This window comes from Chiloscyllium punctatum, chromosome 14, assembly GCF_047496795.1.
Source record: "Chiloscyllium punctatum isolate Juve2018m chromosome 14, sChiPun1.3, whole genome shotgun sequence".
Classification (NCBI taxonomy): domain Eukaryota; kingdom Metazoa; phylum Chordata; class Chondrichthyes; order Orectolobiformes; family Hemiscylliidae; genus Chiloscyllium; species Chiloscyllium punctatum.
In genome coordinates this window covers 28,779,324-28,803,682 of record NC_092752.1, presented here as the reverse complement: position 1 = coordinate 28,803,682, position 24,359 = coordinate 28,779,324, and the positions used below count along the sequence as shown (strand labels likewise).

General features: G+C 42.5%; 1 protein-coding gene across 4 annotated transcripts in view; it reads left to right on the top strand.

Moving 5' to 3' along the window:
- Window positions 1-24,359, top strand: part of maml3 (mastermind-like transcriptional coactivator 3) — a 532,838-nt gene that overhangs the window by 464,873 nt on the left and 43,606 nt on the right. The window lies entirely within an intron of this gene.

Here is a 24,359-nt window from a genome sequence, read left to right as displayed (position 1 = left end):
ATCACAAAAGCAAGAGCTTCAGACGAAATGTCCACTCTGCTCCCAGGCTGCCTCCAGCTCGTTGTTCAAAAGCACTAAACAGGACAACGGGAGGGCTGGAGTAACGTCAGAAGGCGAGTAGATATCATTTAAGGGCAAAAAGCTGCAGATTGTACTTTATCCATAAGTTATTTAGTCTGCTTCCAGATTTGGACTCTGCCTGAGACTGATCAAGAGCCAGTTGGTCTGAGCTGTGAATGTTGTTGGTATGGGTAAGCCTGCACTTGCTGCCTATTTTGAGCTTGCCTTGCAGAGAGAGCTCCTCTAATGTAATTGCACAGAGCACTGTTTAAAGTTCCTCTGTGTTTTAATTTGATGAAACATTATCTTAGGGACACCAAAAGTGCAGACCGTAAATATAAGATAGTCACTAAAGCATCCAGTAGTGATTTTGTTTCTCTCTTAAGAGTAATTGAAATGTGGACTTTGCTGCCATATGTGTTTCTGAGACAAGTGGATGGATTGGAATTGTACCATCGGTGCTCATCTCAGATCAGGATCTCTGTATTCATGCTCAGTGAACGTTAAAAGTCAATACATGTGCAGAGTTAGAACATTAGAAACTTCAAACCTGTGAGCTGTTCACTGCAATACATATAGTGCACAATAATCACAGTTGTTTTTCACAATGCCAAATGTTGATCTTATATCACACAACCCTTTGATGTGTCTCTGTGTTAGTCTTGCTGACTGATGCTGTTGGATTCTTCTTTGTATTGTGGATTTGAATACAAAGGATGAGATTAACATCCACATGCTGAAAATCACCGTTGTGCCTTTCATTTCTGCTCTGAGCCATCTTCAATGACTGGGCAAGGTGATTACAAATCAGCAAATTTGACCTTCTCACAATACATATGGGATGGCACGGTGGCTCAGTGGTTAGCACAGCTGCCTCACAGCGCCAGGGGACCCAGGTTCGATTCCTGCCTTGGGCGACTATCTGTGTGGAGTTTGCACGTTCTCCCCGTGTCTGCGTGGGTTTCCTCCAGGTGCTCTGGTTTCCTCCCACAATCCAAAGATGTGCTGGTCAGATGAATTGGCCACATTAACTTGCCCATAATGTTAGGTGCATTAGTCGGGATAAATGTCAGGGAATGGGTCTGGTGAGTTGCTCTTCGGAGGGTCTGCGTGGACTGGTTGGGCCAAAGGGCCTGTTTCCATACTGTAGGGAATCTAACCTAATCTAACCAATCTGAACTCATACCCATTTACCACGTCAATAGCAGCAATTAGCATTAGTTCCACCAGCACCCAAAGTCTCTAACAGACCATGAGAAAACCACTTTTGTTTTTCATAAAATTTGGAAAAATAAACTTTGTGACTCATTTTAAGTTGAATATTATGGAATTTGTAATAAAATTGAACTTGTCCATAGATAACATGTTTCACTCAATATAATTGTAATAGTCTTTATTAGATTAATCTTAATATTTATACATTTCATTTCATATCAAAAATACAGGCTGGGAGCAAAATATTTCCAATTGGAAATTACAAACAGTGATAGATATAACATTTTTCATATTACTCCATGTTCTTTCTGATTTGCCTCAATATTTGTGATTTATAATGAATATATATTTTGTAAGGCACACAGCTTGAGGAGTGTTCTATGGTTTCCAGCTCCTCAGTATAATGTGGCTGAAAGACCTTTCCCCATTGCACCTCTGCAGGGGCAGCTCCAACTTCAGTAGCCCCCTCAGCAGGTAGTCCTGGACTTGGGAATGTGCCAGTCTGTCACACTCAGCCAAGGGCAACTCCTTGTTCTGGAGGACCAGCAAGTTTCAGACACACGAAACGGCAATTTTCACCAAGTTGATCGTTGTGTGAAGGGGTATTTTCTCCTCACCAGGTTCAGTGATGCTGCTTCATTTACTTTGAAGGCTGATAGTGGAGGCAGAATGTGACAGGAGCAACAGCATAAAACCTGACAAAGACGTGACAGCAACATGAGAAATGACTTTTCTCAGCTCCTGGGTCCAAATGTCGTAGTGACAGGAGATAGAGGAGTATGATAGGATGCATATGGCACTTTGAACACTTCAGTCACACAGTCCTCCACCTAATTATCACACTTGCTCATACTATCCCTCCAGCTCCTTCACTGCTTTAGCTGTGACAATGTGTAAACCACGACTGATGTACTGTGACCAATCAAATAAAATTAAGTCTTTCAAATGCGATTGTCTACTGCGCACGTGAATTGATTCTACTTGGTTGCTACAGTTGATAAGAAGAAAATGGCTTTGGTCGTAGAGAGGAAGAAGGAGAGAGGAAGAAGAACTAAAACTCTGACCGGATAAAATTGTAGTTAACGTAGAGTTTTGATTTTGCTTGAAGTCAGTGTTTGTTGTTTTATGTTTCCTTAATCTGCAGCCAAGGAGACAAATAGACACCCTGCCCCCAGGACTCTTCAATATCTCTTTCATTTCCAACATGCATCTCCAACACTGTACAATATATCTCTTACTCTACACTGGCCCCTAGGACTCTGCAATATCTCTTTCACTTCTCGCACGAGCCCCCAGCGCTCTGCAATAGCTCTCTCTCTCTTCTAGCACTGACAGATCTTAGATGCAGAATGTTTTGCTCCTGGTGACAGTGACTTAGAGGTGGGAAGGTGACTTAATTAAGCAGAAGGAAATGTATCCAAATCCCACCACCTTCCCACCTCTACCAGAATGAAATGATTGACTTCACCAATCCCCCTGCCATTTGAGACCCTAATAGTCAATGAAAGATAACTAAAGGACCTCAGCTCACTGAAGCTGAGATTAACAACGATGCTATCACCTCAAAGTTCACCACCATTGGCAGCAGAAGATTCCATCCTTTATGTTCCTACAAAACCGTCCCCAAATTCTACAGAAAGCAGACCATCACCAGTGTTTAGCCAAGATCAGCTTCTTGTCTGTGACTCGATATTTCTTTGAAGAGAATGCAAGAAGATTTAGAATGGGTTAACACCAACCATTAATTTGAACCTAGAACCTAAATTTAACCATGGGCTTGTGGATTAGAAGAATGATTTGTTTACTGTCTCTGCTTCCTGCTCACGTTATAGTTAGTCCATAATTGACCACTGCAGTAGTTTTGATAGAATTTTTTTGTTATTTTGTAAATGTAAGCACAATTTGCATAGAATGGTGGGCTGAAGGCTCTGTTTCTATTCCATATGATTTTTAGATTTACATTGAGAGATTAAAATATGAGAGTATTTTACTTTCAAAAGCAATTACAGTGGAGGAATAAGTCTTATGTGATACTCAGTAAGTGCAAACAATAAGGGAATTACAAATATAACAACTGTCTGGGGAGGTATAGCAGTGTGTTATCGTGACTTGTGTAAAGTACAATGATGGGTATGTAAAATGTGCTTACTACTTCCTTTGGGATAGTAGGCTGTTTACCGATCTGTCACCAGTAGTGACAGTGGTCGAGCAGTTTAACATGTGCTGTTATATTCCCAGCTGATATTTACTGGACATGTCAGATCCCAGACTGAAATCTGGTTTGATAGATCATGTTTTGAAATGCTCTTAATGTGATAGTCTCTCACTGAAATATAAACATGGTGTTGCAGATTTAGTTTTATCAATAAAACAGAAGATTATTCATCAAAAGCTATAAAGATAAATACAATAAAACAGATTAATTACATATGTTATGATCTCAGCCAATGCCAGACAAGTCAGATGCCAGTCAGGACCTGGCTTGATGGATCTTATTGACAATTAGTGATAATGATTTATTTATTTTAATGACGTAGTCTTTCCATGGAACATAAGCACGCGTTACTGCAGATTTTGCCTTGACAATAAAACATTTATTGCAAAAGAAATGAAGATAAAATAGAATAATCCAAGCTATCTAATTATAATACAAATTCAAAGCATTTTAAACAGTAAAAGCAAACCCATTCATCCCAAATAAATTGAAAAGCGCCAAACCAGTCTTTTTTTTTACAAAACATACCACTGGTATACGACCCAAAATATCTTTCATGTAATGCCCAGACCAGTCTCTCTCTAGCTAAAAGCTTGTTAGGTTTAAGCCATTTTTGACTTTTGGACTGTAACTTTATACAGTTTCTTCCTGGAGCAATCACACTCGTGCTTCTGGGTTCCAGTTTTGAGACTAGCACAAACAAAAATATATGGCACTACAAGGCAACCGCCATATCTGCGGGTCCAGTTACCTGCGATTTACTGCGGCCCGAACATATTACAGGGAACGTTCCAGAAACAGGGACCGGGGGCTACCAGGAAGGTAACTTTCTAATTTAAATGAATGGATCCGCGGTTTCAGGCTTCTGCGGTAGGTCTTGGAACGTATTCCCCCCGGTATGAGGGGAACTACTGTCATCTAAACTTCAAAAGTTCAAACTTAATGATATTAAAATATATGTATAAATCTCACAGTCTATACCATTGATTTAAGCATCACAGGAAGCTCATTGGCACAGTATTAGAGATATTGAATTATGCCACTGTAGCCTATTGATACCAAGCTGCTAATGGTCTGGTGACAAGATTATCTCACAGCTGTATTATACAGCAGTGATGACAGATATAAGACTTGGATAGCAGTGGTAAGTATTGCAGAAATAAATATTGTCCAACGTGATGTGTGTTTCAAGTAGATAATATGTACATTATGAATGAACATTAAATGGAGTATTAAGGAATTTTTATTAAGTACTGGGAATGGTGTTAGCACAAACTTATTGATAAATATTGTAAATGGTACAAGCACAAGAATTGCAAAAGTTGGTATATTTAATATAAAATGGAAATATGATATTTAGACAATATTTACAGAGTAAAAGCAACTGTTCTGAAGAGGGGTAACTGGAAATTTTACTTGTGCTTTCTCTGCACAGAGGCTTCCAGACCCCCTGCATTTGGTAACAGCACTGTTTCTCAACCTTCTGAGAACTGAGATTTCCAAGGCTGCTTTGCATTTCAACAACTTTGTGACTGCAGCCAGTTTTCAATACAGGAACGTTATATTTTGTTTATCTGTGGCTGACAAACTGTACATATACCCGATAGTTGAGTTTATTTATTAGTCTGGTGAATATTCACTATCTTTTCCACCCCAACTCTGAATGAATTATGTGCTGCTTGTGTCAGTAGCAGCAGGCGTGTATGATGCGTACCTAAAGCCAAGACGATCAGATTTCTCTGTCATTGAATCTGTGCAACTTTGAGGGATTTAAATGACATGAATTTATCTCTGAGCTTAGTTGACAGTACTTTGCTTTAAAAGTGATTTACTTCAGAAATTTTCGTAGCTCTCTCCAGCAAATCAAAAAGTTATATTAACTTGTATGTATTAGATGCCTTTCATGACCTCAGGATTTCCCAAAGTGCTTTACAGTTAATAAAGTACTTTTGACATGTTGTCACCATTGTAATGTAGGAGATATGACTGGCAAATTGCAAATAGCCAACCTTCACAAACTGGAGTGAAATATTAACTACTTCACCTATTCTAGGTGTTTGCTGAAGATTAAATATTGTTCAGAACTCTCTCGTCCTCTTCAAATGTTTTTCACCCATTTTAAAGGATAGATAGGCCTCACTTAACATCTCATGTAAAAGGTTGCACCTTCAACATGCCCCTGTCCCTCAGTTACTGTATAGGGGTGAGACCTACATTATTTGCTTCAGTCTCTGGAACAGCGATTCTGCACCAGTTTCCCTTAAGGGTCTGTGCTTGTACTCCTTCTGTTTCTTATGTATGTGCTAGCTCTTGGAGACATCATCAAAAACAGTGTTGGTTTTCACATGCAGGCTCTGCCTCAACACCACCTCTGCCGAACAGTGTTCCCACAAAGATGCATGACTGTGCAGAGGCTCCCTACTCACCGATTGATGAGTGGATATATTACCGTACAGTTTTGAGAGTCCGTACTGCACATGGAGCTTGGAGTCAAGGCAGCAGCAGGAATAATTAGAAGGAACATAACTCTTGACCACTTCACAGTTGCTAAGTTATTTAACCACGTGATCAACTTTTCTTATAGGATGAGTAGAAATTTTCTTTAATTAAACTGAGAAAGCCAAAGCTTTTAGTTCCACTTTAAGATCTTTTCCAACACTTTCCCTATCAACAATCGAAGGTTGATATTTGTGTCATCTTTGATCCCAAGTTGAGATCCAGCACCCATCCTTGCTATCATTATTTCTTAATTCTTGCGGTCCTTGATTACCATGGAGCTGAAGCATTATTGGGAATATGCAGGGTTGTAGAGTTGAGGTTAAAATCAGATCAGCCATGGTCTTATTGAATGACAGAGCAGGCTCGATGGGCCAAATGGACTGGTCTTGTTTGTTTTACATGTTAAGAGAACCTATTTCCATCTCTAACATTGACTAACTCCATCTTAGCCTCAGCTTATGTCCTACTGAAATGTGCTTTGATGGTGTGGTAGTAATCTGAGCCAGGAGGCCTGGATTCAAGTCCCACCAGTTCCACAGGTATGTATGTAATAACATCTCTGTACAGGCTGATTAAGAAATACCTACCTTTGGCTGAAATCCTCCTTTCTGACTGTATTGTCTCTAGATTCAACTATTCCAATTCATTTGTGGCCAACCTCCCACATTTTACCCTTTTGTAAACACAATGTCGTCCCAATCTGCATTACCCCTGTCCTGACTCATGCCATGTTCTATTCGCCCATCACACCAATCCTCACTGACCTACATTGATTCCCTGTTAAGCAATGCCTTGATTTTAACATCCCCATCCTTGTTTCTAAAATCCTCTATGGCACCTCCTCCCTTACCATGTAAGTGTCTCTGCTTCCACATCCTTCTGATGGATCTGCCTTCATCTTTAGTAATTCTGGCCTCTTGACTGACCCAATTTTAATCACTGCACCCTGTTTTTGGCTGTCCAGGCCCTAAATTCTGGAATATTGTCTCCCAGCCTTTATGGCTTTCTACCTGTCTTTCTTCTTTTAAGGTCATCCTTAAAGCCTACCCATTTGGCCCCAGCTATGCCTGCCTCTTCGTAGGATATGTGGAACAGTCCATCTTCCCTCCCCTTCCGAGACCTTTCCATTTCCATCTCAGGTGACCGAATCTACACGGACATTTACTATAAACCGACCAACTCCCACAGGTACCTAGACTACACCTCCTCCCACCCTGCCCCCTGTAAAAACGCCATCCCATATTCCCAATTCCTTTGTCTCCGCCGCATCTGCTCCCAGGAGGACCAATTCCAAAACCGTACCACCCAGATGGCCTCCTTCTTCAAGGACCGCAATTTCCCCCCAGACGTAGTCGACGATGCCCTCCACCGTATCTCTTCCACTTCCCACTCCTCCGCCCTTGAGCCCCGCCCCTCCAACCGCCACCAGGACAGAACCCCATTGGTCCTACCTACCAGCCCACCAACCTCCATGTCCAGCGTATCATCCGCCATCATTTCCGCCACCTCCAAACAGACCCCACCACCAGGGACATATTTCCCTCCCCTCCCCTCCCCTATCAGCATTCCGAAAAGACCACTCCCTTCGTGACTCCCTCATCAGGTCCACACCCCCCACCAACCCAACCTCCACTCCCGGCACCTTCCCCTGAAACCGCAAGAAATGCAAAACTTGCGCCCACACCTCCCCCCTTATCTCCCTCCAAGGCCCCAAGGGATACTTCCATATCTGCCACAAATTCACCTGCACCTCCACACACATCATCTATTGCATCCGCTAAACCCGATGTGGCCTCCTCTATATTGGGGAGACAGGCCGGCTACTTGCAGAACATTTCAGCGAACACCTCTGGGACACCCAGACCAACCAACCCAACCACCCCGTAGCCCAACACTTCAACTCCCCCTCCCACTCCACCAAGGACATGCAGGTCCTTGGACTCCTCCATCGTCAGACCATTGCAACACGACGGTTGGAGGAAGAGCGCCTCATCTTCCGCCTGGGAACCCTCCAACCACAAGGGATGAACTCAGATTTCTCCAGTTTCCTCATTTCCCCTCCCTCCACCTTGTCTCAGTCAAATCCCTCGAACTCAGCACCGCCTTCCTAACCTGCAATCTTCTTCCTGACCTCTCCGTCCCCACCCCACTCCGGCCTATCACCCTCACCTTGACCTCCCTCCACCTATCGTATTCCCAACGCCCCTCCCCCAAGTCCCTCCTCCCTACCTTTTATCTTAGCCTGCTGGACACACTTTCCTCATTCCTGAAGAAGGGCTGATGCCCGAAACGTCGATTCTCCTGTTCCGTGGATGCTGCCTGACCTGCTGCGCTTTTCCAGCAACACACTTTCAGCCTACCCATTTGACCAAGCTCTTGACCAGCTGACCCATACAGCTTGTTATTAAATCTCACTTTATAAGAATCCTGAGAAGAGCCTTGACCCATTTTATCACATAAAAGGCAACATCTAAATCCAAGTTGCTGAAGTTATTGTTGGACCCACAACCTGCAAACTCCGAAGCTAGAGTGCTGTCACTGAGCCATGGCTGATACCAGATAAGCAGAACGTCAAGAGCACCCAGCTGTTACAAATACTTCCAAATAGTGGCCTCAATGAAGATTGAAAATCATTCAAAATTTTGGCAATAACAGCTTGAGATTTGAAATTTGATACAAGGAAAACTGATATAAACCTGGTGAAAAGGGTAACAAGTTTAAATTGCTAATCTTTTCCTCATTTTTAACCTTTGATGCTTCTATATAACCCTCTGAGTGATCCACAATTTCCTGGCTCCAAATTACCCTGGACTTGCTGTTTTCAGTAAGTCCTTATTCCTCCATCTCCAGAACGTTTTTAATAGGGAAGGGATTTATAGGCAAAGAATAGCAAGGTATTTGCTCGTAACTGGTGGGATAGGAGATCCATTCTCCTTCTGTGCTCCTCCTGTGAGGGGCTGTCCCTATCTAGGGTTTCACTATTTTCAAGATTGGCCCTTCTCAGGGTGGTCATGTTATGTAGAGGCAGAGTAGACCAACACAATGGAACCAGACCCTCGCCAGAAAGTATTGCAGGGTACCATCTGGCTGCACTGGACCCAGTGCCTTCTGGGCTGACATGCTGAGATCCTGATGTGCTGCCGAGCATCAATGAAGAGGGCATCTGCCTCTAGAGTTTTGTTTAGCATGCAATTGGATGTATTCAGTAACCTCAACTCTCCGGGTAGTTAATTTCACAGATCCACAATACTTGGGTGGAGAAATGTCCTCTCGGTCTTAAATGATTGGCACCTTATCCTGTGTGTCCCTGTGTTTTTGATTTTCCAGCCATAGGAAACAGCCTCCCAGTGTCTATCCTTCAAGCCTGTTTGTAATCTTGAACGTTTCAGTGTGATCACCTCTCATTCTCCTTATTTACTCAGGCCCAATTTACTCAGTCTGTCATCATAGGACAACTTCAACATCTCAGGAACGAATCTAATGAACCTTTCCTATACTGCTTCCAGTACAAACAGGTCCTTCCTCAAATCTGGAGACCAGAATTGTAGTACTCCAGGTTTGGTTTCACTAACACCCTGTAAAAAAGCCCTGTGTCTTTGCATCAATCTGTCTGCCAGTTCTGTGATCTGAGGGGTGTCTGCTTCTTCTCCATGCACCTTCTCCCTCTCCTCCAGTGTCCTGATGTCTGATGCTCTGCCTTTGAATGAAGATTGCTGCTGTTTATCTCCAATGGCCTTACTCTCTGAGGAGGCCAGAACTATTTGCAGGTGCAGTATTCCTGGTGCTCACATAGACCCTTAACAGTCTTGTCCACCATTCTGATGCCCAGGAGGTTGAAAGTCTCCTAAATTAGCAAACTTCTTAATGCTGACTCCTCCCTGGCCTATGATGAGCTGCTGTAACTTTAGTTTCAAAGAGGCAACCCCTTTAACCAATAGTAAGCATTTTTTTTAAAAAAAGAGTCTTTTTTAAATTCTTCCCACCTGTTAATCTTATCCCGGACAGGATTGTTCCTTGTCTCCATTCAGTTGGTCTGGAACAGGCAGCTGCTAAATGCCAACTCCTCCAAGAACATTGGAAAAGTTTCAGAAGACAGGCTTTTACAAAGCCCCCAGTGATGTTAATCAGCCCAATCTGTGTGGATAAATTCTGGGCTCCAGTCTCTCCGGGTAATCGAGCCAGCAGTGGAGAAAGAGTCTCCAACCACACAACCTGGCAGCCTAATTTATCTTTTTAAATCATCCTGCTCAGACATACTTCTGGCACAAGTAAGATTTGAACCCAGTCCCTCTGACTAGAGGCAGGGACATTACCATTGTGCCACAAGAGGCTTGTTAATTCAAGACCAAAACCACTGGCCTTAAACATTTGACATCAACCTTGCCCACCCCACCCCTCTGGTCCAATTTTCCCACTATTTTCAGTAAAAATCACAAATTGTTGTGCAAATAACATTTCACCAAAGGCAACTCTTGGCTTAGAAGATAGAGCTGTACAGCACAAGAACAGGAACAGCACAACAACTGATTCCTGAAGAAGGGCTTATGCCCGAAACGTCAATTCTCCTGCTCCTTTGATGCTGCCTGACCAGCTGCGCTTTTCCAGCAACACATTTTTAAGCACAGGAACAGGCCACTCGGCCTATGATGTTGTGCTGAACATGCACCAAATTAAATTAATCCCTCCTGCCTGCCCTCGCTCCAATATCCCTCTATTCCTTGCCTATTCATGTGCTTATCATCAAGTCCCTTAAACGCCCCTATCGTACCTGCCTCCCCCACCACCCCGGTAGCATGTTCCAGACTCCTACCAGTCTCTGTATATCTTACCTCCATGATCATTGTTCATGTATGTGATTACACAAGCATCCATGACTTATTCACTCATGTTACACATCACAAGAAAGTCTGGTCCCTCAGTCTCACGTGATATCCACATCATTTTTATTTTCACAGTAGGTGTAACACTAGACATTCATCAAGGTTTAATGTCCTAGCTGATTTTTCTCTGTTTGCTCCAGGGAAATGAAATGATTGTAATTGTAATCAAACACCAGTTCTTATGTTCTAGTAACCCAACTAAGTTTGGAGGAAGTGCGGAACAGGAGAAATTGATGATGGAATAACAGTTGCTCCTTTCGGAGTGGCTACTTCTAAATTCAAATATTACAAACATTAAAAAGGACTGATTTAAAAACTGACTAACTGTTTAAAAAGCTTTCTGTTTCCCTATTGTAAAGTGGGGAAAATTGCAAATGTCGGAAATATAAAAAACATTGCAAACGCATAACTGAAGTGTTAAGGAAGGATATCAGCTGTCCCTAACCAGTTTGGCTTGAATGTGACTGTAAGCCCACCCTTCATATGGTTAACGTTTAAGTGCTTTCTGAAGTGGCTTAACTCAGTACTGTAAATCACTGAGTTATCCTGACACTGAACAACGAGGTATAGGGGACCCTGAAATGTTGGCCTAGTCAATGATAACCACATCCTGAATTAGGATTTGGAAAGGGAAACAGATTTTTTTCAAATTTCAAAAATATACTTTATTCATAAAAATGTCTTTATATGCATACATAGTCACTAAAGCATTTCTGTTCTGTACAATAACATATGAAGAAACAAACAAACATTGGAGTTGACTCTATCCAACAAATAAACCAAAGGTATTTCTTAGTTGAACAAGACTATATTTACATACCTTTGAGGCATTCGGGGTCCAATAACCAAATGGACCCCCATTTAACTTTGGCTTTGGTGGTCTTCCCCCTTGATGATAGTTGCCCCAAGCTTCAGTGCATCCGTGAGCACATAGTCCTAGACCCTGGAATATGGCAGCCTGCAACACTTGGTTGAGTTCAACTCCTTGCTCTGGAAGACAGACAAGTTTCGGGCAGATGAAAGAATGTCTTTCACTGAATTGATGGTCCTCCAGGCGCACTCAATGTTTGTCTTGGTGTGCGTCCTGGGGAACAGACCATAGAGTCCTGTGTCATTTGAACCATCTTTTCATTTATTTGTCAATACTTAATATAATACTCACATTTCTAAACAAAAAGTCACTTAGAATCATCAAATCCCTACAGTGTGGAAACCACCATTTGGCCCAACAATTCCACACCAGCACACCTAGACCTCTTCCCCTATATTTTCCCCTGACTAATGCCCCAAATCTACACATCCCTGAACATTATGGACAATTTAGCATGCCCAATACACCTAACCTGCACATCATTGGACTGGGAGGAAACTGGAGTATCCGGAGCAAAGGGAGAATATGTAAACTTCACACAGTTGCCTTAGGCTGGAATCAAATCTGGGTCCCTGGCGCTGTGAGGCAACAGTGCTAACCACTGAGCCACTGTGCCTTCGTTTTTGTCACTGTTGCTTTCCTTGACCAATCACTAAAGAGATGCTCACTTCATTCTTTAGTGCTAAGTTTGGAATTGAAGTTGACACAAATGAATCCTGAGTAATTTTGGGCGGGTCAAGAACCAAGGACATATGAAACACTGAAGTCTTTATTTAAATGTTGCATTCTTGAAGCCTCATTGTATCTCTCTTGTCCTGTGGTAATGGGGAGAGGGAATCAGATTAGCTGCCTGTGAGGATACAGTGGGTAGCCCTTTGCCACCAAGCATCTGACAGCTAAGAGATGCAGATCTGGAATGTTCTTGAGGGGAGATAAGATTGAATTTAGAAGGTCTAGAGGAGAACCTCTACTCCTCTTGGCCTCACCAAGGGAAACTTTGGACCAATCATAGAAGTGGGTTTTCTCGGTTAGCAGACCTGCTATAGCTTGTGGCAATGCTGTAGCCAGTAGGGTTCCACTGACATAATGGGATCCTACTTTGTAAAAATGCAAGAGTTGCAGCCTGCTGTCAGCAAATGGTTGAACAGCTGGCAGAATTCTGCATCCAGATCATTCTGTATTAATGTTGTGGAAAACTGCAATAGAAAATTGTGCATTGGAAGATGACAAATAGAATATTGCTATACCTGTTCAGTAGAAACGTTCATGTTATCCAAACAACAGCCACAATTCGTCAATCACGTAATAGCCAATTCGCACTGGCGAAACATGCTTTATTGCAGACCAACCTGTATTAAAATCGGAAAGAGTCCAGTCATTTAAGTAGGTAGTTACAGCAAGCAATCGGAAAGGCAAATGGTTTGTTGGCCTTCATTACAAGAGGATTTGAGTTCAGAAGTCGTGACATGGTACTGCAGTTATACAGAGCCTTGGAGTAAACTTACCATAGAGGGAGCACAGTGGAGGTTCACTTGGCCAATACCAGGGGTGACAGTATGAGGGGAGATTGATTCAACTGGGCCTATATTGACTAGAGTTTAGAAGGATGAGAGGGGATCTGATTGAAACATACAAAATTCTAACAGGGCTAGACAGCCTAGATGCAGGAAGAATGGTTTTCTGGCTCAGGAGCTTAGAATGGGGTCAATCTCAAAACGTTTCTTCAGTCAGTGAGAGTAGTTAATCTGTGCAATTTGTCTGCAGGCTGGATCACTGAGTATTCAAGAAAGAGGTTTTTTTTGATACTGAAGGCATTAAGAAGTTTGGAGAGAGAATAGGAATATGGCATTGAGATAGATGATCAGCCATGATCAAATTGAATAGCAGAGCAGACTCGAAGGGCCGAATGGCCTATTCCTGCTCCTCGTTTCTGTGAAAGGAACTAGTCAAATTATTAACAACCCATAGGCCTGGTAGATGCCACTGGCAACATTCTGATATATGTTCTTTAATCCCCAAACATGGCATGGTGGTTAGCATTGTGGCCTCACATCACCAGGGGCCCAGGTTCAATTTCAACCTCTGATGACTATCGGTGTGGGTATTTGTACGTTCTCCCTGTGTCTGCGTGGGTTTCCTCCCACAGTCTAAAGATGTGCAGGTTAGGTGGATTGGCCATGTTAAATTGCCCATAGTGTCCAGGGATGTGTTTGTTAGGTGGATTAGCCATGCTAAATTACCCATAGTGTCCAGCAATGTGTAGGTTAGGTGGATTAGCCATGGGAAATACAGTGGTGGGGGCGGGTGATGTGTGGTCAGTCTGTGGGTATGCTCTTCAGAGAATTAGTTTTGACTTGTTGGGCCAAATGGCTTGTTTCCACACTGTAGAAATTCAATGATTCTAAATATCTCTATCTACACACATAACTCAGTTTCCACTTAGTTTCTTATGAACTAAATAGAGGACAAGACTTTTGTTTAAATAGCTGAAGCAACATAAGGGGTTTTTTTTTTAAATAGAAGTAAGACACCATAAACAGCCTGGCTATGGTTTGCCTTTGAAACCATGAAGTGGTTAATAGTGCTTCAGACTTTGTGGTTAGAGTGGCGACTATTGAGGCCATGTCTGATGAGGTTTTGACAGCAGAGGAAGTGGTGGGGGCTCACAATAAATTGGTGCACCTCCCCACCAGCCACGTAGGCTCCAGGGAGACCACGCTGTCCAGCCGGCCTGTTGTCCACAATCTGCTCCTTTTCAGTTTGAGCTGGTGATTGTGTTTGTTACCTCGATCTCACTCTGGATGAAGCAGTCGATGAGCATTTACACGTCAACAGGGATGTAACCTTCTCTGGGAGTGGGGGGGGACCAGGCTTGTTAAAATAAATATCACAGAATCTTATGAGGACAATTAACTGGTGCAAACCTCTTTTTAAAAAAAATGTCTGTGTGTGTTTTGTAAGTAACTGTGAATGAATAATTTTCTCTTTTCCTTCTATACACCCCCTCCTGCACTTCACAGACAGAATTCCAACAGCTAGTTCAAAAAAACATTCTGCCAGCCCTTGCGAAATGGAAAGCCATCACACACCTGATCTTATGTAAAGCTCTCCAGTAGCCATTAGGATAAAATGATGTTGCCATGGTAATCTCATGGGTACCAAATGCGCAGCTGACATAACTGACACAATTCCATCAGTGATGTTCCGATAAGTGAGCATTGGCCGGGGATGGGGAAGGGGGTGGGGAGGTGTTGCTGAGTGTAGGGAAAGGCAGAGAATGAAATGATGCCGTGAGAGAATTGATGATTTTATAATTGACTGCAGGGCGGTTGCCAATCATTGGCCATTTGCAGTGACTGTTCAGTTTTCAGTACCTCATCGAAGTGTCAAGTGACATGAAAAGATGTACCGGCTCAAGTCGCTGTGTCGTATCTCCCTGATACAGATAAGATAGAAGCAGGGAGGCTTCCACTGGTGGGTGAAACTAGAACTAGGGGCATAGCCTCAAAATTAGAGGGAGCAGATTTAGTACTGAATTGAGAACGAACGTCTTCACTCACAGGGTTATGAATCTGTGGAATTCCCTGCCTAGTGATGTCATTGAGTCTGCCTCGTTGAATGTTTTTAAGCAGAGATGGATAGATTTTGAACAGTAAAGGAATTAAGGGTTATGGTGAGCGGGCAGGTTAGTGGAGCTGAGTCCACAAAAAGATCAGCCATGGTTTTATTAAATGGTGGAGCAGGCTCGAAGGGCCAGGTGGCCTAATCCTACTCCCATTTCTTATGTTCTTATGATATTGAGTGTTTCTTGCAGCACTTAAAGTATATGTTGGGTTGAATCCTGCCACACAGGGAGAGGCAAGTCTGCCTGCAGCTTTGCCCAGGATGACGTTGTGTCAGTAGCTTTGACGTGGTGATCACTGTGTGAGTTTTTCCGAAAGTGTATCTTGGAATGATCGCCGCCGTCCTGATACTGGCAGGCAGACAATGAGGGCAGGTCATGTGGCACAGCATTACAATCTGTTTTACAGTTGTGTTAACACCTTACCTTACATAAGGAACTGAAGGGCCGGATATCTGGCCATGCTTAAGTTGAATATTACAGGATTGGGCAGGAACCTAAGTGATTCTAGGCTGGATAGCCTAAATGGCAATCGCTCCCCTAAAGGTCAGCTTGCAGAAACACTGTGGAGGCAGGAAGTGTTTGACACTACAACATCCGTGAGTTGTACCCTCACCAATACCACGCCTCCTAACCTCAGAACCGTCATCAGAGAAATGAGTGCCAAGATATTTACCAATGTAAAAGGATCAATTTGCTTTTACATCCAAAAGAACATTATTGAGGGCTCAGGCCTGATTTTCCTCTGAGCCTGGGCCTTTATCCAGTTTGTCTGCCAAAGCATCCATGAGGCCTGAGCTCTGAATAGGGAAAAAATATAGGCTACTGTTCTTGTGGTGGATCAACATTGGGGAAAAAAATGGTGTTTGAATGACAGGGTGATGGTGATGTTCAGCTTGAATTTGATGCCTCCGTTGTGCAGCCATGCACGTGGGCAATATATCCACTATAAAGCTTATGCTTATTGTACATTTAACTTTTATAACTTGTTTTCAGGTATAAACTTCTGGTGTATCTGCCTATCACAACCACACCCAACATTTAGTCAGAATGGCCTTTTAACTAAGAATTCATTCATTCATTTATAGCTTCTGAGTCTTTCAATATGCAGCACCACTTCATGTTTTCATAAGATAGAGGATTTGTTTAACACACAAATATAGCTGAAAGTTATTTAACTAAAAAGTGAGAAAGTTATGAGCAAAAATACAAGTGCAAAGGTTTAAAGTAACTAAAGGCCAGAGTTACATATGAAGATGAAAATGAGATCGGCCTCTAATATAATCACTAGATTCTCTTCCTGAAATGATACTGCTGCGATGGTTTCTGTAGTTGAAAAGCTGAAGTTGTTCCCACAGGTGGATTAAACACAACAGATCCTGAGAGCGAGTAAAGGTTCGTACAGCCCTGTAGACTGTGGCCTTTTGAGGCCTGGTGCAGTCTAGCAGCCTTCTTCTCTGTCTCTCTTTAGAAACAAAAACTGCTTCAAGATGGTTTTCTCATGGTCATAAAATTATTACTCACAGCCAGGCTTTTGTACTGTTTATTACTAGTAATGGTTTCTTTCCCAAAGCTATTGAAACTTGCTTCCGTATGGATTAGCAGACCTATCCATTGTGTTTCAGTCAAGGTAATTAACTTTTTAACTGTCTTAGACATTCTGTCAGATTTTAAGTGAAATAAAGCTATTTGCGCTTCCAGGGAAACTTTATCAATGAGTTTCGTTACCCTTGGAGATATTCATTGAACTGCAAAAGGTCTCTTGCGATAAGTACAATCTACTCCCAGTAGTTGAGTCCATAGGGATTGTCAGGTGAATTGTAGGTGCCATTTTATAAAATTCCCTGAGTCCATTTTAAAAGACAGACTCATTTTCCTTACAAAAATATAATATTGGAACTTCACATTCCTGACAGCACCATCCTGTAACATATTATAATTTACACACATTATGTCTACTTACTGACTTGTGATACATGGTTCACTCTCTGTTTGCTCTCTATAAACTCTAACTGGCTTTGACTTCTGCCACAAGGAAGCATCCAACCCCAATCAGTTAAATGATGACATGATCAATTTACCTTATTCCTGTTACAAAGGCCATATCTTCTTCTTTTTCTGCATTTTTGCTTGTGGAAAGGATTGCTGTATTTTTTAAAAGCAAGTTACCTGACACTTATTGTAAGTGTTGCTGTTTACTGATCAAACTATGGGGGAAAATCTAATTATAGATGAGTTGCAGCCAAGGAGTAAGTACAAATGGAGATTCAGCCAGTAACAAGGAGCTGATTTGATGGGAAGTGGTGGCCAGTTTTGAAGACAAAGTCCTTCTGCCTGGCACCAACTAAGTGATTGGCTCCCAAGTAGCTGAATACCTTGTGGAGGTGTATGTTTGGGTCAGAAGCTATCAGCCATCCAGAAAGGAAGAAGCTGTCCTTTCTCTGCAGTAAAAAAAGTAACATCAAGCCTGAGGAAAGCCAATTGATTTTACCTCATCAGTTGATGTAAACTGTGGCTTTGAACTGCTTTTTAGAGCTTTTACCAGTGTGAACCAGTTACCCAGTGCATCTTGCAAGCAAGTAAAAGATTCCAGAGAAGGAAGATCGAGAAACAGCCAATAGGATCATCTGAATGAACCCCATGGACAAGGAACATTAACTGTTTTCCCAGTATTATACACCAACAATTCATAATTGTTTACTGTGGTTAAAATCTATTCATTTGTAATTAAATGTTAAGTATAGAAACCCAGTACTTGTTTTCTGTCAATCTGGATCTAAAAGAGAGTAAATTGGAATTTCGAGTATTTCTATAAAATCTTTTAACTTTTGTGACAACTCTGGGACTAGTAGGTCTTGCTACCTCAGTCAAATGTGACACTACAAAACCGGTAACAGAGTAAAATAAACGTGGGCACATGACTAAGTTGATACTCATGAGTGGAGAGAATTCATTTCTGGATAAAGCCAGTATTGCCTTTAAGCACATATTCCACACATGGAGCTATAACATCTGCCCTCAAGATTTATCAGAACCTTGCATCATCCCAAAGAATCTCTCATACCTAGACATTTTCTTCCTCTTGTTGCTAGGGCCTCGTGTTCCTGTCCCTCATTGTATCGTGCAATATCTCTCCCGAAAAGAAATCAGACAATGATGCTGTCTGTTAGACTATGAACACAAAAGTGGACAAGGGACCTCCTATTATTGGAGTAGCAACATGAGGGAATGGTTTTAAAACACACCATAGCTCAAACTCAGCCATCTGCAAACTTTTCTGCTCTAATACAAAACAACTACTTGGCTCTTCTTTCTCTAACTCTCCTCCCTCACCATCATATTCTAGCCTCAGTTCCAGTTATACTGTTCCAGAAATCTTTTCCACAATAACATGCATCTCCAATATTCACTATATTGGAGAACGAGATTCATGCCACCTGGTCCACCATGGCTCGCAGTGACTTTTCTCACACAATCCTCCATTCCTCACCTCAGTGAGTTTGCAGCCAGGCTGCTGGGTATCTTGCTCGGGGAATCACGCAACAGGAAACGGGGAGGTGTTCGCCCCCTTGTGGCACCTTTCAGCACTCATGCTGCTGGTGCTATGTCTGAGGCTCAGCTGTGCGCCACTTCAGACACTGCAAGCTTGACCTCATCATGCCGAGGCTATGCATTCAGGACATAGCCCATAGAAAAGGGAAGCTTGCCCCCAACTTTACAGGCGTGGATCTGGAGGTGTTGGCTAGGGGCACGGAGAAGAGGCGGGCAGACCATTTTCCAGTTTACTGCCATGCCACTAGACCAAACCAGCCTGGACTGAAATACTTTAGATCATTGAATGTGACAGGACAAGTTGCAAACAGCATTTAAAAAGCATATTGTGTACTGAACCTTATCAATGGAAGCTTAGAAATTGTGTTAAATCTGCATAAGGCATCAATACAACCTTTACTAGAGTATCGCAACATTTTTGGGAAGCACACATTGCAAGAAATGTGAAGGCATTTGAGAGGGGCACAGAATTGATACACAAGAATGGCTCCAGGGATGAGGAACTACAGTGGGTCAGATCCTCTTGGGGAAGGAAAGATTGAGAGGAGACCTAAGAGTGTCATGCATCACTGGGGTAGTTCATTGGAAATCAAACTGTACCCAGAATTGTCACAAAAATTAGAGATTTTATCAAAGCGTGCAAAGTCCCCAGTTTTTCTATCTTTCAGAAAACATAGACTAAGCTTCTGTACTTAACCTGATTTTGTTGCAAATAAATAGAGCATAGCTCCAGGTAAACAACTATGAACTATCAACATACAACTCTGCTGGATAGAACTCTGAGCCTTTTCTCTAAACCTCCTACACATATGCAGACAGACAAAGAAAAAACATTGACGTCATCTGTGAAGAAAAAAAATCATTCGAAAAACAGTTCACAGAGACCATCATTTTGCTTGCCCGAACTTGCAATTCTTCAATCTCTTTTTTTTCCCCCAAGTTTTTTGTTCATTTCTTCTTATGCACAATGGATACATTACCTGCAAACTCCCTTAGGTATTGGTTGGATTCATTGAAGCCCTGCAGTGTGGAAGCAGGCTGTATGGCCCATTGACTCCACACCAACCCTCTGAAGAGCATTTGAGTCAGACTCACCCTACATTTCCAATGGCTAATCCGCCCAGCATGCACATCCCTGGACTCTAAGGGTAAGTTAGCACGTTCAGTCCATCTAACCTGCACATCTTTGGACCGTGGGAGGAAACCAGAGCACCCAGAGGAAACCCACGCAGATATGGGGAGAATGTGCAAACTCTGCAGAGACAGTCGCCCGAGGCTGGATTTGAACTCGGGTCCCTGGTGCTGTGAGGCAGCTGTGTTAACCACTGAGCTACCATTCCGCCTGAAGACTCAGTGGTTACAAGCTGCAGTGTAGAAAAGAAACTGGCTTCAAGCTTTAGGATTTTCTTTACAGCAGGGACAAGCCCCCTTCCCACTGTGGAGGTCAGAAGGCTTCGGCCATATTATTCACACCCACAAGCTGTTCAGCTCTCAGCACCCAAACGCTCTATTGTTGGCAGGCAGACGGCCCTTGTCATCCACAGTTGGTGACAACTCCACAAGCCAAGTTGCTGTTTATTGCTGGATATACCTCACCTTGAAAACACTTCCTGGTGCCAGCCCATCTGAAACCAGCTCCCCCACTGGTTGAATAAAGCAGCAGTGTGAACAGCCTTTGTCACTGGTAAATAATCATCAGGCCCCAAAACAATCAGCTACTTTGTCGTTGGTAAATAATCATCAGTCTCCAGACCAATCAGCTACTTGTTGCCAGCTGAATATCCATTGAATATAGTGAGTGTCAGGCAGCTTACTTTTAAAAAGTGCAATCTTCCCAACCACAATCCTTGGTTCTGACAACCATCTTTACCCCTATCGGTCCACAATCATAACTATAGAAAAATGAAAAGATAGAGATACTGAATTCAAAATCATAAGGGATCTGGACACAGCAGATAGATTGAGACTTGCCCCATTGATGGATGAACCACAAATCAGAGGACACCGGTTTTGGTAAGCATTGGTGACGCACATTCTCATGCAGTGTTTGGTTAGAATCTGGAATGCAATTCCAAAGAGAGTGTGGTGGAGACAGGTTCAGTCAGAGCATTCACGAGGGATTTGGATTATTCACTGTAAAGGAAGAATGTACAGAGCTATAAGCAGAAGATCAGTGAGTGGGGGGAGCTGAATTGCTCCTTCAGAAAGGCAGCACAACCACAAAAGCCAGTGAGTTCTGAGTTATAACCTTTCGGCAATGTTCCATAGATTTTTCTGAACTTCTCAGGAATCAGTGTAGCAGTTTAAGCATCAGGATACCTTCACTCTGAAAATCTTGGAATTCCTTCACTTTCTGTAAAGGATTTTCAAACTAAGGCTACTGGTGACATTCATTTGAAAGTTGTGGTCTTTATTGTGGAACTGCTTTCAGACAGAGAAAAATTATGTTTTGTGGTACTTGTCATTTTTCTGTTTTACTTACTGTCTATCACTACCTATGAAACTGTGTATTAAGCCTTGATTTTGTTTTTTTGTAAGTGTTTTATTACAATTAAAATTTAAGTTAGAGATCTATTTTATGAACTTTTTTTGAGGTTTATGGCAGGTGTTTAATATAAAAACTTGGTAATGACCATTTAAATGTTTTATGGGGTCAATTTTATTTGATTTGTGGACATTTATATTTATAAGTAAGCCAACAAACTCTCAAAAAGTTGGTAATTTTTTAAAAAATACTGAGCTTCCAATAAATTAGAGAGAGATAGGCAAATGGGGAAGCAAGAAACTAGGTTGTCAGAGCGATGATTTATCAGTCATAGGAAGGTACTCAGTGAGGCATTGCTATCTAAGATTTGAAAAAGGCCCAGAATGGTTTGGATCTTACTTCCTAACACAAAGAAATTCCACTCCTTTTCCACTGCTCGGAACTCCATTCTTCAGTCTCCGGTCCATACCCTGACATTCCATTCTGTTCCTACAGATTCCAGAATGACATCAAGCAGACTTGTCCTCTGAGCTCGTGGACTCTGAGTGCCATCCTACCTGTTCACAAACCTCCACACTGCATTCCATTGCTCCATAATCCCAGGGATCATCTTGCTTTCCGTTGCTTCGGAATTCAAGCGCCACCTTTCCAATCATGTCTTCCCTCCATCTTTGCAGAGCCTCTCCCTAGCACGCACCCTGAAAAGCCCTCCAAAAGTTCACAACCCTTTGAAAGAAAACATGTTTCCTTCTTAAACGCTTAGATTAGATTAGATTCCTTACAGTGTGGAAACAGGCCCTTCGGCCCAACAACTCCACACCGCCCTGCCGAAGCGTAACCCACCCATACCCCAACATCTATATCTACCCCTTACCTAACACTACGGGCAATTTAGCATGGCCAATTCACCTGACCTGCACATCGTTGGACTGTGGGAGGAAACCGGAGCACCCGGAGGAAACCCACGCAGACACGGGGAGAACGTGCAAACTCCACACAGTCAGTCGCCTGAGGCGGGAATTGAACCCAGGTGTCTGGCGCTGTGAGGCAGCAGTGCTAACCACTGTGCCACCGTGCCGCCCTTCTCTGTTTTAAATAAGCGCCCCCCACGCACCCCTTAATTTTAAACAATGACTGCTATGTTGTGGGCAGCACGGTGGTACAGTGGTTAGCACTTTTGTCTCACAGCACTAAGGACCCAGGTTCGATTCCAGCCTTGGGTGACAGTGTGGAGTTTGAACATGCTCCGGTTTCCTCCCACAGTCCAAAGATGTGCAGGCGAGGTGGATTAGCCATGGTAAACACAGGGTTAAGTGAATAGGGTGGAGGGAGCTCGGTCTGGGTGGGATGCTGTTCAGAGGGCCAGTGCAGACGTGGTTCTCTGAATGGCCTCCTTCTGCACTATAGGGATTCTATGGTTCTAGTTCTAGATTCTCCTGCAAGAGGAAGCATCCTTTCAACATCCACTCAATCACGTCCTCTCAGGATCTTACTTATTTCAATTAAGTCACTTCTGACTCTTCTAACCTCCAGAGGATTACCTGCCTCATAAAACAATCCACTCATTTCAGGAATTATTCCTGCCTCCCTCGCTTCTCAAATGCCCTCTGAAGTGTGGTAGCAAGTAACAGAAATCCTGGGATCACTCTCTGAGGCAATTAAGCGAGAAGCAATTTGTACAGCTTTCCTAATGATATGCACATCAGGAAAAGAATAAAAACAAAGACAGGAATGTACAGAGCGTAACAACCTGCCGCCTCTGATAGTGCAGACTCATGTGTACATGGTGCTGGAGAGTTCTTTTGTTCTTTATGGTTCTGTGTTACAATATGAACCACCACACTCGGGAGAAGAGGGGCATAGGAAGAAAAGTGGTGGCGAAATGAATATGAAAGTAGCATTTTTAAAACACCATCCCGCCCTCTCTCTTTCCCCCCACCCCACCAAAAAAAAGTCCTGATGTGTGCATGACTCCTCAAAATATTAAAAAGATTTGCTACAGGCTGGTACACAATGTATGTAAATATTAATATTTGAGACACAATCTTTATAAATTCATATGCACAGTTGTCAAAAGTGAAGGTTGTAATTATCCTCTGAAACAAATGCATGCCTTCTTTTGATAAAGAACTATTCTTTGTACTGTGCGCATTTTTTTAAAATGCTGTGACTCTTAAGATGTCAGCCTTTCAGTTTACTGAACAATGTGTTAATACTTAAATGTAATAAACAAGTCAGTAAGACTGCAGTATACTGGAGACCTCCTTGTGGATCTGCAATATTGTACTAGTGGCAGGGGAGACATAACATTTTACTGTAACATCACCGGACAAAATTAATCTTCAATTGAGAATGCAGCAGTGAGGTGGCAAATGTTAAGTAAAGTAAAGCCAATGGTTGTTTAAGAGGGTGAGATAAAACTACAGGTGCTAGTCTCCTGGGTTTCAGTGTCAACAAAAAGTCACTTTGTTCATTAAGAAATGTCCACTCACTGAAACACATTATATGGTTTAATCTGATTAGGAATTCGGATGTTGGTTGTTTTAATCTGCTAATGAGTTAGGCTGGGGAGATGTAGTTTATATCTCCAAGTCACTCCTCACTTACCCCTACCATTCCCCATGTACACACATACAAGGGTGGATTAACTCAGTTGGCCGGTTGGTGATACCAACAGTGTGGGTTCAATTCCCACACTAGCTGAGGTTACCATGATGGACTCTCCTTCTCAACCTCGCCCCTCACCTGAGGCATGATGACTCTCAGGTCAAACTACCAGCTAATAAAAATAGTTTAAATTTTAAAAAAAACACCACCAATCATCTCTCTAACTTTACCTGGATGTAGGTTTGCTCGCTGAGCTGCAAGGTTTGTTTTCAGATATTTCATCACCATACCCCATGGGTAACATCTTCAGTGAACCTCTGGATGAAGCACTGGTGATGTAACCCAAGTTTGAG